We start from the raw sequence: 15530 nt of genomic DNA, 5'->3' as shown, positions 1-15530 counted from the left end.
ACAGTATGTCCTAGAAATGTCAGAGGAAGGCCTCAAATATGGTCAAAGTCACTCAAGTCATATACTGTTCTCTCTGCTACCACACAGCAAGCGGTACCAGAGCGCCAAGTCTAGGTCCAAAAGGCTCCTTAACAGCTTTGACCCAATGGCCACCCGTACTATTTGCATTTGTTTTTAACACTGCTGCTACTCACTGTTTATTATCTATGCAGTCACTTTACCCCTACCTACATGTACAAATTACCTTGACTAACCTGTACCCCTGCACATTGATTCGGTACATGTACCCCCTCTATATAGCCTTGTTATTCCCACCTGGACAAAAGAAACACCTACGTGAGAATGCTATTCATTGACTACAACTCAGTGTTCAACACCATAGTACCCTCAAAACGCATCACTAAGCTAAGGATCCTGGGACTAAACACCTCCCTCTGCAACTGGATCCTTGACTTGCTGACGGGCCTCCCCCAGATGGTGAGGGTAGGTAGCAACACATTGCCACGCTGATCCTCAACACGGGAGCCCCTAAGGGGTGCGTGCTCAGTCCCCTCCTGTACTCCCTGTTCACCCACGACTGTGTGGCCAGGTACGACTCCAACACCATCATTAAGTTTGCAGACAACACAACAGTGGTAGGCCTGATCATTGACAACGATGAGACAGCCTATAGGGAGGAGGTCAGAGACCTGGCCGGGTGGTGCCAGAATAACAAGACTAAGGAGATGATTGTGGACTACAGGAAAAGGAGGACCAAGCACACCCCCATTCTCATTGACGGAGCTAGTGGAGCAGGTTGAGAGCTTCAAGTTCCTTGGTGTCCACATCACCAACAAACTAGAATGGTCCAAACACACCAAGACAATCGTGAAGAGGGCACGACAAAATCATATTCCCCCTCAGGAAACTAAAAATATTTGGCATGGGTCTTCAGATCCTCAAAAGGTTCTACAGCTGCAACATTGAGAGCATCCTGACTGTTTGCACCTGGTACGGCAACTGCTCGGCCTCCGACCGCAAGGCACTACAGAGGGTAGTGCGTACGGCCCAGTACATCACTGGGGCTAAGCTGCCTGCCATCCAGGCCCTAAAAATTGTAAAATAGCCCAGCCACCCCAGTCATAGACTGTTCTCTCTACTACCATATGGCAAGCGGTACTGGAGTGCCAAGTCTAGGACCAAAAGGCTTCTCAACAGTTTTTACCCCCAAGTCACAAGACTCCTGAACAGGTAATCAAATGGCTCCCTGGACTGCATTGTGTCCCGCCAACCCCTCTTTTACGCTACTACTACTACTCTCTGTTTATCATATATACATAGTCACTTTAACTATACATTCATGTACATACTACCTCAATTACCCCGACTAACCAGTGCCCCCACACATTGGCTACCCGGACTATCTGCATTGTGTCCCGCTGCCCATCAACCCCTCTTTTACGCTACTGCAACTCTCTGTTTATCGTATATGCATAGTCACTTTAACCATACCTACATGTACATACCATCTCAATCAGCCCGACTAACCAGTGTTTGTATATAGCCTTTGGTTTATGTGACAAATACAATTTGATTTAAAACGGACGAGTAAGTGCCAAACGTAGCCGTATGTGGCATTACCTGAGGAATAGGGTCAGAGCGCCCTCTAGTGATCGATTGGCCTTATTGGGCGGAGTCAATGCAGTATCCCCGCCCTCATATATATATATATCGTTTATATCAAATGACGTATGCAGTACAGGGTAGCAACAGTTGCTTCGAGACCCCGCGCGCCATAGTGACTGTAGCCGTGGAGACAGTTACTTACCAACCGGCGCAACACTCAACAGCAACTGGAACACAACGAGCAAGTGATTTGAGAGTGGAAAGAGAACACAGCCAGGGCAGAACTTATACAAAGCAAAGGTGACTATATCTTTACAGAGTTGAGACGATACATTTATTCTAATTTGGCATAACGATGCTGTGCTATTTAATGCATACCGCCATCAATCTCTTTCACACCCTACCTGCTACTTTCCCTTCGTCGCATTCACCCCAGGAATCTTATGTCAAGCATTAACGTTACGTAGACCGCCAGCTAGCTAACGTTCAACTAAGTCGTTTACTCCATCCAACGATTGCTTGTCAGTCATTTGCATACCTTTATCAGCAAGTGAACTGTCTTATTGAAAGCGATTTAAGTAAAAAAAAAAATTGTAATGTTTCCATTGTTATACACGGGTTTAAACATTGTGCGAGGTTGTGTGCAGCATGGAATGTTCCGTTTATTCGGCTATCATATTTGCTTACTCTGGCCAAGTTTGTCAGCTACAGGTTGTAGCTAGTTAGCTAAAATGAGCTAACCTGGCTAACAAATTAGCTCATGAAATGTTATCGTTACATTTTACCTTGTGGATGTGACTTGTGACAACTTTCTGAAATGTTGTCTAACTCAATTTAAGCTAGCTAGCGCGATAACACATGGTGCACGCCGAATTAGTTAACCTACCCAGAAGTCAAACTGTTTCACGCAGTTTAACCGATTGAGTTAGCTAGCCTGCTGGGCCAGCTAGCTAGCATTAGCCTACTTCAAATGGCTAGCCTAGTTATTCCAAATTAATTAGAGACGGGTGTTGGTAAAATATTATTGTCCATCTCTAAAATCTGCTTATTAACGTCGACACGTTCTGTCAACTCAGGATGAGACGCATCATATTGCTGTTAGATGATTTCTGCGCGTTAACTTAAGTTAGCTAACATAGATAAATTATCTTGAAGCTCGCAGCTATAACACGTAACTCGTTCTATAAGCAAGGGTGAACTTTTAAAACATGGAACAGTGGCGCGAGTTGATCTCCAATAACTCACTAACGTTAGTACTCGTTATTTGCTATGTTTATTACCGATCCTGTTAAACAAGCGGAAAGCTCGTCAATTTGCTGGCTATATCAAATTCAGGGTGCCACTGTCGTGTGTCAATGTCGTGTTGGGGAGGGCGTGCGATGGTGGAGTAGTTTATTTAGCATGCTTTTAATAGGAGTCTGTAAGAACTGCTTTGGAAGTCTGTAATTTCCCCAAGGCAAATATACTTTACAAAAATACAATCGCAACATGTAAAGTGCTGGTCCCATGTTTCATGAGCTGAAATAAAACATCCCAGAAAAGTTTCATACTCACAAAAGCTTATTTCTCTTACATTTTGTGCACAAATTTGTTTACGTACCTGTTTGTGAGCATTTCTCCTTTGCCAAAATAATCCATCCATCTGACAGGTGTGGCATAGCAAGAAGTGGATTAAATGACATGATAATTACACAGGTGCATCTTGTGCTGGGGACAATAATAGGCCACTCTAAAATGTGCAGTTTTGTTACACAACACAATGCCACGGATGTCTCAAGTTTTGAGGAAGTGTACTATTGGCATGCTGACTCCATGAATGATCACCAGACCTGTTGCCAGAGAATTGAATGTTGATTTCTCTATGGCAATTTGCCTCAAATGTCATTTTAGAGAATTTGTCCAATTGGCCTCACAACTGCAGCCCAGGACCTCCACATCCAGCTTCTTCAACTGTGGAAGCGTTTGTGACAAAGAGAATTTCATCACAAACTGTCAGAAACTGTATCAGCGGGATGGTTAGATTTTGCTTTATGTGAAACAAGTATAGCAATACAACAGCTCTGCCAGGAGGTCTTGGGATGATGAGAGGAAGGTGCGGAACAGAAGATGGCGGAAACTGAGGTTTTGCTTGAAACCGCTAGTGAGTCGAATGAAGCTAATAGTACAGAAAGTGCCACTGTAACACACTTTTTCTCAAAGGAAAATGAGAAGTGAGCTATGTTGGAATATAGGAAACCAAAACCCTGACTCCGGCGGAAAATGAGTCTAGTGGATCAATGCTACTTGGGAAATACGTTTAACGTCTCCAGGAAAATCTGGAATGTGTTGGAAGAAAGTTTGGAGTCTGTGAGAGTCACAAGAAGTGGTCTTATTTAGATTTCTTTTTTTGTGTCCTGCGGCGCTTGTGTTAAGACTCAAAAAGATATCGGAGGGGAATGTTTCCATCATTGCCTGGGATATTTGTAGCAGGGCACTACACAATTCTTGCCTAAATATCAATATTCCCCCTTTTCCACACCTTTTTAAAAACATAATTACCAAAAAGATGTTACAGCCAGGTGGTGCTATGATAGTTATTCCTCCTTAGTGGACCTTTTCCATTTAGTTTTCTTTCTACCTTTGTGGGTAGTAAGTGAGTGCTTTAATATAGATGGTCCATGTGGAAATTTACAGTCATATTTTAAACAATTCACCTGGGAAACAAATGAATGAATTATTGTACAATTCAGATGATTGTGGATCAGAATCAGCTTTATTCGTTAAGTATATTTACACCTTCAGAAATGTACTTGGTGATATGGTGCTGCTAGTGATAGACAACAGAGACAGAATAAAGACATCAGAGTTAAAACAAGGTTGATACATTATATGGATCCCAAACTGTACCCCAGATTAATTTGTCTCAAAGGTCAGATGGACTTCAGGAGACATTGACTGTAACAGCTTGACTCCTTTTGTCTGACCTCAGTCCAAATTTTTTTTATAGGTATAAGTCATCACCACGGTGATGTTACAGCTGTTCAACAGAGGTAAGGCAGTTAATGAGTCCTATCCATGAGAGTGACACATTGTCCAGGTGTCAGTTCTCATTAGGTGTGTTGCACTATTGATTTCTTTTCAGAGCTGAGTGCTCATACCAGGGGCAACAGGTAGCCTAGTAGTTAAGACCATTGGGTCAGTGAACTCACTTTTCTAGACATCTTTCAGACAGTTCTTTGTTAAACCAGTTTGCTGTAGCGGTACCAGTTAAGTGTTTGCGGCATGAACATTCACTCTTTTTTAATTAACTCTTTGGTTTCTGGTAATGTCATACGCCATGACAGGTGCACTTCCACATAGGATTAATCTCTGAAGGCAGAGAATGGAATGATTCATGTTTAGATGCATTATTGATGGAGCCCAATACCTGTTTCCTTTCATGTGAAATGGGCCATATATTTTTTGGGGGGTTATTTTCATTAGCCAGTCTGTATATTTATGAGACATAAGTTGATGTTGACTTTGTTAACTCTGTTAATGGGTATTTTTTTGGAGAACATTGGCAGCCGGCCGCTCCACTGAATATAGTTTCCTTCAAAACAAAGTTTTCTAATCCTAATTTTGCTGATAGAGTTGATTTTGAAGAAGTATTAAATCAGTGTTTGAAGGATTACTGCACTTGTTTTGGCAAAGTAGTCACATTCTGAGAACCTAGCTTTGATTGGGCACACCTACACTAGCTACAAAGGAAATAAATGTCCCTGAAATGCCATGCAACGAGAATCTGAGCATGCTGCTATTACGAGATTTACAATTCAAATTTTATTTGTCACATGTGCCGAATACAACACCTTACAGTGAAATGCTTACTTACAAGCCCTTAACCAACAATACACTTTTTAAGAAAATGTCTACGAAAAAAGTAAGAAAAACAAATGATTAAAGAGCAGCAGTTAATAACAATAGCGGGGCTGTATACAGGGGGTACAGAGTCTGTCGGGGCACCGGTGTCGAGGTAATTGAGGTATGTACATGTAGGTAGAGTTATTTAGTGACTATGCATAGATAATAACGGAGAGTAGCAGCAGCGTTCCGAAGGGGGCAATGCAAATAGTCTGGGGAGTAATTTGATTAGCTGTTCTGGAGTCTTATGGCTTGGGCGTAGAAGCTATTTAGGAGCCTCTTGGACCTAGACTTGGCGCTCCGTTACCACTTGCCTTGCGGTAGCTGAGAGAACAGTCTATGACTAGGGTGGCTGGAGTCTTTGACAATTTTTAGGGTCTTCCTCTTCCCTGGTATAGAGGTCCTGGATGGCACGAAGCTTGGCCCCGGTGATGTACTGGGCTGTATGTACTAGAGGTCGACTGATTAATCGGAATGGCTGATTAATTAGGGCCGATAACAATCTGAAATCGGTCATTTTGGACACCGATTTTTGTTTTTTATTAAATCTTTATTTAACTAGGCAAGTCAGTTAAAACACATTCTTACTTTCAATGACGGCCTAGGAACGATGGGTTAACTGCCTCGTTCAGGGGCAGAACGACAGATTTTCACCTTGTCAGCTCGGGGGATCCAATCTTGCAACCTTACAGTTAACTAGTCCAACGCAATAACGACCTGCCTCTTGTTGCTATCCACAAAGAGACTGCCTGTTACGCGGATGCAGTAAGCCAAGCTAAGTTGCTAGCTAGCTTTAAACGTATCTTATAAAAAACAATCAATCATAATCACTAGCTACACATGGTTGATGATATTACTAGATATTATCTAGCGTGTCATACAATCTGACTCAGCATACAGGTATCTGACTGCGCGGTAGGCAGAAGCAGGCGCGTAAACATTCATTCAAACAGCTCCACTACAGGCCTGTCGATGAGAATGGGGTTGTGCTCGCTTTTCCTTTTCCTGTAGTCCACAATCATCTCCTTTGTCTTGATCATGTTGGGAGAGGTTGTTGTCCTTGCACCACACGGTCAGGTCTCTGACCTCCTCCCTATAGGCTGTCTCATTGTTGTCGGTGATCAGGCCTACCACTGTTGTCATCGGCAAACTTAATGATGGTGTTGGTGTTGTACCTGGCTGTGCAGTCATGCGTGAACAGGGAGTACAGGAGGGGACTGAGCACACACCCCTGAGGAGCCCCCGTGTTAAGGATCAGTGTGGCAGATGTGTTGTTACGTACCCTTACCACCTGGGAGCGGCCCGTCAGGAAGTCCAGGATCCAGTTGCAGAGGGAGGTGTTTAGTACCAGGGTCCCTAGCTTAGTGATGAGCTTTGAGGGCACTATGGTGTTGAACGCTGAGCTGTAGTCAATGAACAGCATTCTCATGTAGGTGTTCCTTTTGTCCAGGTGGAAAAGGGCAGTATGAAGTGCAATAGAGATTGCATGATCTGTTGGTGTGGCATGCAAATTCGAGTAGGTCTAGGGTTTCCGGTATAATGGTGTTGTGAGCCATGATCAGCCTTTCAAAGCATTTCATGGCTACAGACATGAGTGCTATGGGTATAAATACACCCAAAGTCATGGAAAGAGAGGGGTTGGGCCAGGGGGGGTAACGTGTTTATACTGTTAAGTCAAGTGTTTTTAAATGGGTTATTTTTATCTCCCTGGATGTGTCGGGCATGCATAGTTTTGGCTTGCAGAGGCAGGTCAGGAGGAAAAGGTGCTCAATAGAGGAGAGTGTGAGACAGCATAGAAAGCAGCTGGTACTGCCTAGTTAAAACCCATTCTGAGGTTTTATACTTATTTTTGTATTTTGGGAAGTGGTTGTCTTTCTTGTACTCTTAAAGAATGAGCAAAAAAAATTGGTGCTCCAGGTGAAAGAATACATGCGTTTTGAGTTAACCTTGTAACTTTTGACACTTCTTATTTTATTTTGCTCTGCCTGCCTGATATCTGTCTGCTCTCACTACAGTATGTGTACACCAAACATACATTGACATGTGCTCTACACGGCAGAGCCTACACTCATGTATACTGAAGTGCAGTCAACCAGTGGTTTTGTTATTGACACAGCCTGGGATCGTGGTCATGCTTCAGTGTCTCCCAGCGATGGATGCCACGGTCATCTTTGATTCACTGCTGCCGCCTGTAGTCCAGGTTTAGTCCTGTCTGTACTCCTCACATGGACCCCTGTTGTGAGCAGTGTCCACATTAACCCTATACCATGTTGAGGTTTTAATGGATTCGTCTCTGGTACAGTGCAGCTCTCAAATGGACAGCTGCAGTTGTCCCTGGGTGGGGAGGGGGTTGACCCGAGATGGGTCGTGTGTGTGTGTTCATGCTGTATTTAGCTTATCTGGATGAGGCCCAACCCCGAGGAGAGGCTCTCAGCCCAATACCCGGCCAATGGCTGCCCGATCAGTTATTGAGAGTAGTCCTGCACAAACTGTAACGGACTGCTTGATAGAAGCACTTCTGTGTGTCGCAAATTCAAAATGTTAGCCCAAGAACTGAATATTTTCAAAGGATTGATATCGTGACAGTAATCTCTATTGTGGGCAATGGCTCACTACCAGTGCATTTGCCAGAACTCAATCAATGTGTGTTGCTGATGGCCCATTTTATTATCAGCCTTTGAATTGACTTAGTTGCTTTGATTCACATCTTATTTTAAAAGCAAATAGTTGGCACTAGCAGGCAGTGTGCCTAATATATGTAGATGTCATGACTTTACAGATATGGTGTTTAGTTCCAAATTGGGTTTCGTGCGTACTGAACCATCTGGTCTCTGTACATTTGATTATCTGACATGAATTCAGATTTTAATGAGATGCACAAACTCCAGTCAGAAGTCTCATGAATTCACTGAACAGAGCTGAGATACAGAGAATATGATGAATACCTTTGGGTAGTTGTTAATGTGTGTAGGCCTACATGGAAAATATTGGTGTGGTGGTTTTCTACATTAATTTTTTAAAAGTGGCAGTACTGGGGTTAAGTTTTCCTTTCAGTTTACAGATGACACTTGTACAAAATCAACGAACGAGAGGGAAATTATTTTGTCTCAAGTGTCCATGTGCAGAAAAATGTGTTTTGTCTTGCAGACAGTGAGTTGTCGACACAGGCAGTGCAGTTTGTAAATCACACAGTAGGATTTTATCGCCAAGCTACTGAGAAACGATCCCACCAGGTACAAAACTTACCCATGATTGGCTCTCAGTAGCAACATGTTAAAACTTGTTGTGAAATTAAATGTTATTCAGTGTCTGTCACCAGGGGCATTCTTTACATTCCACCTGGTTTGTATCGTAGCTACACAACTGCTAATTAAATTTCCTGCCACAAACAGCAGACCGGGTTCTGACATTTGCATCACAATGATGGCTCCTTCTTTCAGCTATTCAACCAGGGACAGTAGACCTCCCCCAACCTCTCCCCACTTTCTCTCTGGTTATTTACGTTTGTGTAGTTTTCCTTAGTTAAAATCCATTTTTGAAATGTGGATGTTTAAAAATGTTCAAGCTAAAGCAACAAGTGTGAAAACTTGCTTCAAAATAATGACGATGTCCTGTGAGTCATTGTGAAGAAATGTTCTCAGATTTGTGAGCAGGCTACTTACTGCTTCTTTGCAGTCTGCATTTGTATGTAGGGCTGCACTTCAGAAGCTGTTTTTAATGAGATGATTTGACAGGGAACAGGGGCAGAGGAGGCTCGCATGCCTCTCAGGTGGAAGGCTTCCTGGGCTCCGGGTAGAAAGCACTCATCAAAGACTATTCTCTATGAGATATTCTTTAGAGTTTTCGAGAAAATACCCTTGGTTAGACCTTTTACTGTAATGTCTCCTGCACCTTGTTCTAAGGGGTTGTAACATAAATGATTTTCCAATCGTTTCATTCTGAACTGCAAAATAATGTTCTGAACCGTTTCGAACCAAAATAAAGTACAGCTTTATGTTCCTTTTTAAACTTCAATGTTGTTTGTACATGTAGCTCGACAATAAATGACTTCACCAATCAGTGCAAATAGAGCAGCTTGGCAAGCGGCGGGCAAGCAAGCTTGGATGGTCAGACAAGTGTGATATTTTATAATATCCTTAACTAGCATTGAAAAAGTTCATACATTTTTCTCTAAAAATCGATCCCTAATTTCTGACTCATGCTTGTAACGTTAGCAGGGGGAGGGGGGGTCTGAACAAATTCCTTTAACATAATTAACTGGTTTTCATGCTTTTAAAATAATGGTTCTGTTCTGCAACAGTTTTCGGTTCTGTTCCCTGAACCAGTTCCAACCTCTGCTATGTAGGCCGAAAAGCAATCTAGCTATGGTTCAGCTAGTTGGCTGACATTAGCATTCAGCTAACTAACTTAGCTAGTAAGTTAGCAGCAGTAAGCTAGTAGTATGTGAGGAGAATGCAGATCATTTGTTTAGTTTTCTATCTAGCTCGGCATCATTTCTGGGGGATGACATGTTTACTGTTGCCTTGTTCAAGAGTAAAAGGGTTTTGTTATATCAAGAGTGTAATATGGATGGTAGATGGAACATTTACTCGCATAGTTGAATAGGTTGCATGTTTACTGTCTAGAGGCTACTGTGATATTTAAGGTACATTTGTGCTTTGGAGCTAGTACATTGACAAGCCCCCGAACCCTCTCTCGGCATGTGACATTCCATTGCTAATGCAAATAGCGAAGTTTATGTACATATTATGTAAATTGATATTTAGTTGCTTCAACTCTTCAGTCTGAATCAACCCAAATTGTCATTCAGACAAATTGCCACATTTTCCTTCCTCTGACTACATCAACCATTTTTCAAATATTATTATTTACCAATATCAGGTTGTCATGGAGATATAGTAACAACAGAGATGTTTCTCTATTCAGAGAATGTCCTGACTGGCTGGGGCTTTCTTCTAACCTGATGTTAATAATCACGTTTGAACAGGCTCCAGACACACAGATTCAACGCCCACATGCTCACACTGAGTCCTTGTACAAATGATGACACACCCTTTGTGCCTGACTAAAACAGCCCGTAAATAACTGCCGGGATAGTATTTGGCAACTTAGCACTCAGAGATTGTCACCTTATGATGTTGTTGTGTTGTAAGGATAAAAAAAAATAAAAAAACTGGTCGAGTCACAGCCGTCTGATAGAGGTCCTCATACCAACCATTGCATGAGAAACCATTTGTACGTTTTAATGGGAAACAGTTTACTGGATGACTCATTGGTTTGTTTTATTGTAGTGCTTGTGAATGCATTTGCTCAATTGCTGTGTGTCATGTCTGTGTGGAGTGAATCCACTGGTAAGGAAATGGAGATAACCTGCTACTTGATTTCAGAGACAAGGGTGCTAGCTGAAGGCACTACCTCTGCCAGCTACGGAGGTCATCTCTCAGCTATCTCTCTGGAAAAAATAATCCACAACTGAAAAGAGATCTGAAATGCACTTTGTCTGTTTGACTGCTCTCAGCCTTTCTTCTACGGGCAGGTACTGCTTGCACGTCTTGGAACGTGAACATAAAATATGCACATCTGGAAAGGAAGCTAATGTGGGTTTATATTTAGATATTCCTGGGATATGATTATGAAAAGTCATAGTCCATGGTGTTCCGTGATAGTGTTGGAAAACAGCAGAGGCAATGAATTTCACTGAGCCTGATGTTCATTAGGAGTGGTTGGAAATCAGCTGTAAACCCTTGAGTTAAATCTGGTCTTAAATCACAGCTGCAAGATTAGTCAACCTACCTCCATGGATATGGCTTAGGTTTTAGGACCAGGTTAACATGAAGTGCATGCCATGGCGTAGGGCTGACTGGTATACAGTATTTAACCATATGCCGGTATTAATGCACAGACCGGTTTGGGATTTTACTTCACCTTCTATAACGGTATTTACATTTTAGTAATTTAGCAGAAGCTCTTATCCAGAGAGACTTACTGTGGTGAGTCTGTACATTTTTCATACTTTTGAATGTTATGTTTGTTAAACGTGATACGCCGTGTGTAACGTCCATTTTTTTAAATATTTTACTTTGCTACTTGAGTCCTCTCTCTCCATGCCGCTTTCCACACAGACCTATTCCCACCCCCATCACTCAAGGAGCGCTTTTGTTCCTGTGATCAAGAGACATTTGGGTTCAGTCTGCATGGTCAATGCAACAATGCAATGTTGATGCTGTTTTTACCTTGCTTCTTAATATAAATCCACTAGTGTTCTATTTAAGTGATAATGCCAGATAAGCCAGTGTTTGGAGGATATATTGGCATGGGTGTTATGCCCGAGACGATGTCGCGGGCTGGCAAACTGTGCCAATATATCCTCCATACACCGGCTTCTCTGGCATTATCACTTTTATAAAATGGTTTACAAACATATTCAATTAATGATTGACATATTTTCATAAATGTTTTGATTTAATTTATTCATACTATTTCATCCTTCCACAAGATATAGTCCTGACACACATCTAGGGCTGCTACCCAAGCCGGCTTGTCATTAGTTTTGTTGCTAGAGACTTTTTGTGCTGTATCTAACCCAGTCGTTCGTTCTAAATGTTCCATTGCCATACTGGCTGGCAACATTCTTATCGCTTGCTAGCTAGCTAACTTGCAGCTGTTGTTTTTTAACGTTACTGTATTTGTATTTGTTTACGCTGTTTTTCTAGTTACTTTTATTTCCAAAACAATTAGCTAATGAGGCGCGATTACACCTGGCATAGAAAATGTGCTCACTCATCAGGAGTGACACTGTTGTTCAGAGGAGCTGACCAACAACACAGCTAACACAATCACTTCAAACTGAAGCTGGAAAGACTGCAAACTAGCTGCACCATTTAAATGAGACCTTTTTATTCAATTGACATTTTCTTTTGTATATATCCATAAATGATGCCGGCTGATTCATGATTTTGACTGGCTGAGAAACGCTGTCTGTCTCGTCACGTTCATTACTATGGGACAGCTGGAGATCGAATTTGAAAATTGAAACAATGTTGCGAATGTCTGAGAGACAGATGGCAAGGTTTATACAAATCTCTGCTGTTAAACTAAATATTAGTCAAAAGAAATGCGAGAATGTCTAGATGCTTTTTATAGTGGAGATTTTATCATTTGTCTGGCTGGGCTGAGACAGTGGATTGCTCAGTCAGACGGAACAGAGTAAATAGGCATTTTAACATCATAGATTTAGCCGGTGGTAACTTGTGGAATAGACAATGGCTACAACTAGCTATACAGCCTGATAATACCAGTGATGGTATAGACCTACTGTTGCACAAAAATTACGCACCTGTATCTTCTAAATCAGAGGGATACACAAAGAAAGAATATTTTAGCTACATGAAGTAGCTAAGAGAACATTCAATTTAGTCAAAGATTATAGGCTCCCCCTAGGGACTTGTCAAGTTCCTACCCTATCACAATAACTGCTCCCTTCATTTTGTTGTCAAACACTGTATTTTAGTGCCCACTATTTATGTTCTTTCTATTTCCATGATTCCAACAGTTCACCAAGTATTTCCTTCTAATTCGCACGTCAAATTGCAATTGCAACATTTGGTTAAAAATAAGGCCTAGATTGTTTGCCCATATCTTGCAGACCTTCGTGGAAGAGTGGAAATTATCTCAAATTAGTGCAGGAAATGCGGAAATGTATGGAAAAATGCTGAAACGTTTATAAAAAAAAAAAAAAAAAAAAAAAGTTGACTTGAACCGTTTTAAAACAATATGAATGGAGAAAGAGTTGCCACCATAGGGTCATGCACTACCCATAAAGCAAATTTGTAACTTTTGTTGTTCAAAAACATAATGCTGTCATCTGATAAAAAAAATACTTTGGCCATATCGCCCTGCCCTATCAAGTAGTTGAAAGCACAAAATTGGAGACGAGTCCTGAAACAGTTCCTCCTACAGTTTAGGGCAGTGTTCTCCAACTGACGGCCCGCTGGCTGAATTTGGCCCATGTGTGGTTTTATTTGGCCCCCCATGTTATCTGAGCAAATAAAATATGTGTGTGATTTTGGATTTTTGGACATCTGTTTCCAAGTATTCACATGCAGAGACAGAGAAACTATTTCGTACACAAACATAGGCAAGGTTTGATATGTTGTTTTTGTCAAATATTATATCTGTTTGGGATTCTTGTGGTCAATTTGCAGTTTATTAATTATTTGTAATTTTGTTCTGGCCCCCAACCAGCACACGGATGAATCTAGATGATCATCCCTGGTTTAGGGAAAGTCTGGACTTAGGCTAAACCTCATGAGCCATAGCCCACTCCATGTTCTTAGTCATGGATTGTTTTGATTAAATGTGATCCATCTATGATGATACCATGCAAAAGGTCATGTTTTTCTTTGCATTATCAAAGGGAAAGCTGCTCAGCTAGTGTAGTAAGAAATCAGAGGAAGATTTCTAACGAAAGCACACGTAATGTGGAGAATATTTCTCATGACAGAGTAGCTATAGTCGAGTTTCTTTTGCCAGTATGGTCTTTGCATCTTTCTGTGTACGATTCTTTTAAGTTGCCGTTTCGGCCTCATCTTTTTAGACACTAAAATGGAAACGAGGGTATTCTGAAATACTTGAAAAGAGGTGTCTACAGTGCACACTTTACCCATCTACTAGTTCAGTCATACTGGCTAGGTTATGTCTTGGAAAGAGTCTACATTTGTCAAATTCTAAATGGTAATTTAAGGCAACATGGGAGCTACAAAGCAGTTCTATTGTTTGCAATATGTTAATTATTATAGGAATGCCTTATGTTGTGGTTTCATCTGATGCCCACAATAGGCTGGTGTACAGTGCATTTGGCAAGTATTCATACCCCTGGACTTTTTCCAAATTTTTGTTACATTACAGCCTTATTCTAAAATTGATTAAATTATTTTTTTCCCCCTCATCAATCTACACACACAACCCCGTAATGACAAAGCACAAACAGGTTTTTAGAAATGTTTGTTTGCTAATTTATAAAAAATAAAAATCACATTTACATAAGTATTCAGACCCTTTACTCAGAACCTTTGGAAGAAATTTTGAAGCACCTTTGGCAGCAATTACAGCCCCGAGTCTTCTTGGGTGTGACGCTACAAGCTTGGCACACCTGTATTAGGGGAGTTTCTCCCATTCTTCTCTGTAGTTCCTCTCAAGCTTTGTCAGGTTGGATGGGGAGTGTAGCTGCGCAGCTATTTTCAGGTCTCTCCAGAGATGGTCGATAGGGCTCTGGCTGGGCCACTCAAGGACATTGTGACAGGTTCCGAAGAAACTCCTTCATTGTCTTGTCTGTGTGCGTAGGGCCGTTGTCCTGTTGGAAGGTGAACCTTCGCCCCAGTCTGAAGTCCTGTGCTCTCTGGAGCAGATTTTCATCAAGTATCTCTCTCTGTACTTTGCTCTGTTAATCTTTCCCTATCCTGAATAGTCTCCCAGTCCCTGCTGCTGAAAAACATCCCCATAGCATGAAACTACCACCAGCATGCTTCACCATGGGTGCCAGGTTTCCTCCAGACGTGATGCTTGGCATTCAGGCCAAAGAGTTCATCAGCCCAGAGAATCTTGTTTAGGTGCCTTTTGGCAAACTCCAAGTGGGCTGTCATGTATGTGCCTTTTACTGAGGAGTGGCTTCCGTCTGGCCACTCTACCATAAAGGCCTGGTTGGTGGAGTGCTGCAGCGATGGTTGTCCTTCTGGAAGGTTCTCCCATCTCCACAGAGGAGCTCTGTCAGTGACCATCAGGTTCTTGGTCCCCTCCCTGACAAAGTCCCTTCTCCCCCATACTGCTCAGTTTGGCCTGGTGGCCAGCTCTAGGAAGATTCTTGGTGGTTACAAACTTCTTCCATTTAAGAATGATGGAGGCCACTGTGTTCTTGGGGACATTCAATGCTGTGGAAATGTTTTGGTACCCTTCCCCTGATCTGTGCCTCGACACAATCCTTTCTCGGAGCTCTACGGACAATTCCTTCACCTCATGGCTTGGTTTTTGCTCTCACATGCACGGTC

At 42.0% G+C, this 15530-nt stretch overlaps 1 protein-coding gene across 2 annotated transcripts in view; it reads left to right on the top strand.

Annotated features, from left to right (window-relative positions):
* Nucleotides 1–1707: 1707 nt before the first annotated feature.
* rfx2 (regulatory factor X, 2 (influences HLA class II expression)) overlaps nt 1708–15530 on the top strand; it is a 68313-nt gene continuing 54490 nt past the window's right edge. Inside the window, exon 1 of one of the 2 annotated variants that reach the window (XM_036978113.2) lies at nt 1708–1905. The gene's annotated coding sequence lies outside the window, so the exon portion shown is untranslated. The remainder of the gene's footprint in view (nt 1906–15530) is intronic. The other variant, XM_036978112.2, reaches the window with a different exon arrangement.

The sequence above is a fragment of the Oncorhynchus mykiss genome, chromosome 5 (assembly GCF_057628025.1).
Source record: "Oncorhynchus mykiss isolate SJ-2025 chromosome 5, ASM5762802v1, whole genome shotgun sequence".
Taxonomy (NCBI): domain Eukaryota; kingdom Metazoa; phylum Chordata; class Actinopteri; order Salmoniformes; family Salmonidae; genus Oncorhynchus; species Oncorhynchus mykiss.
The sequence above is the reverse complement of the archived record's forward strand: the minus strand, read 5'-3'. Positions and strand labels throughout refer to the sequence as shown.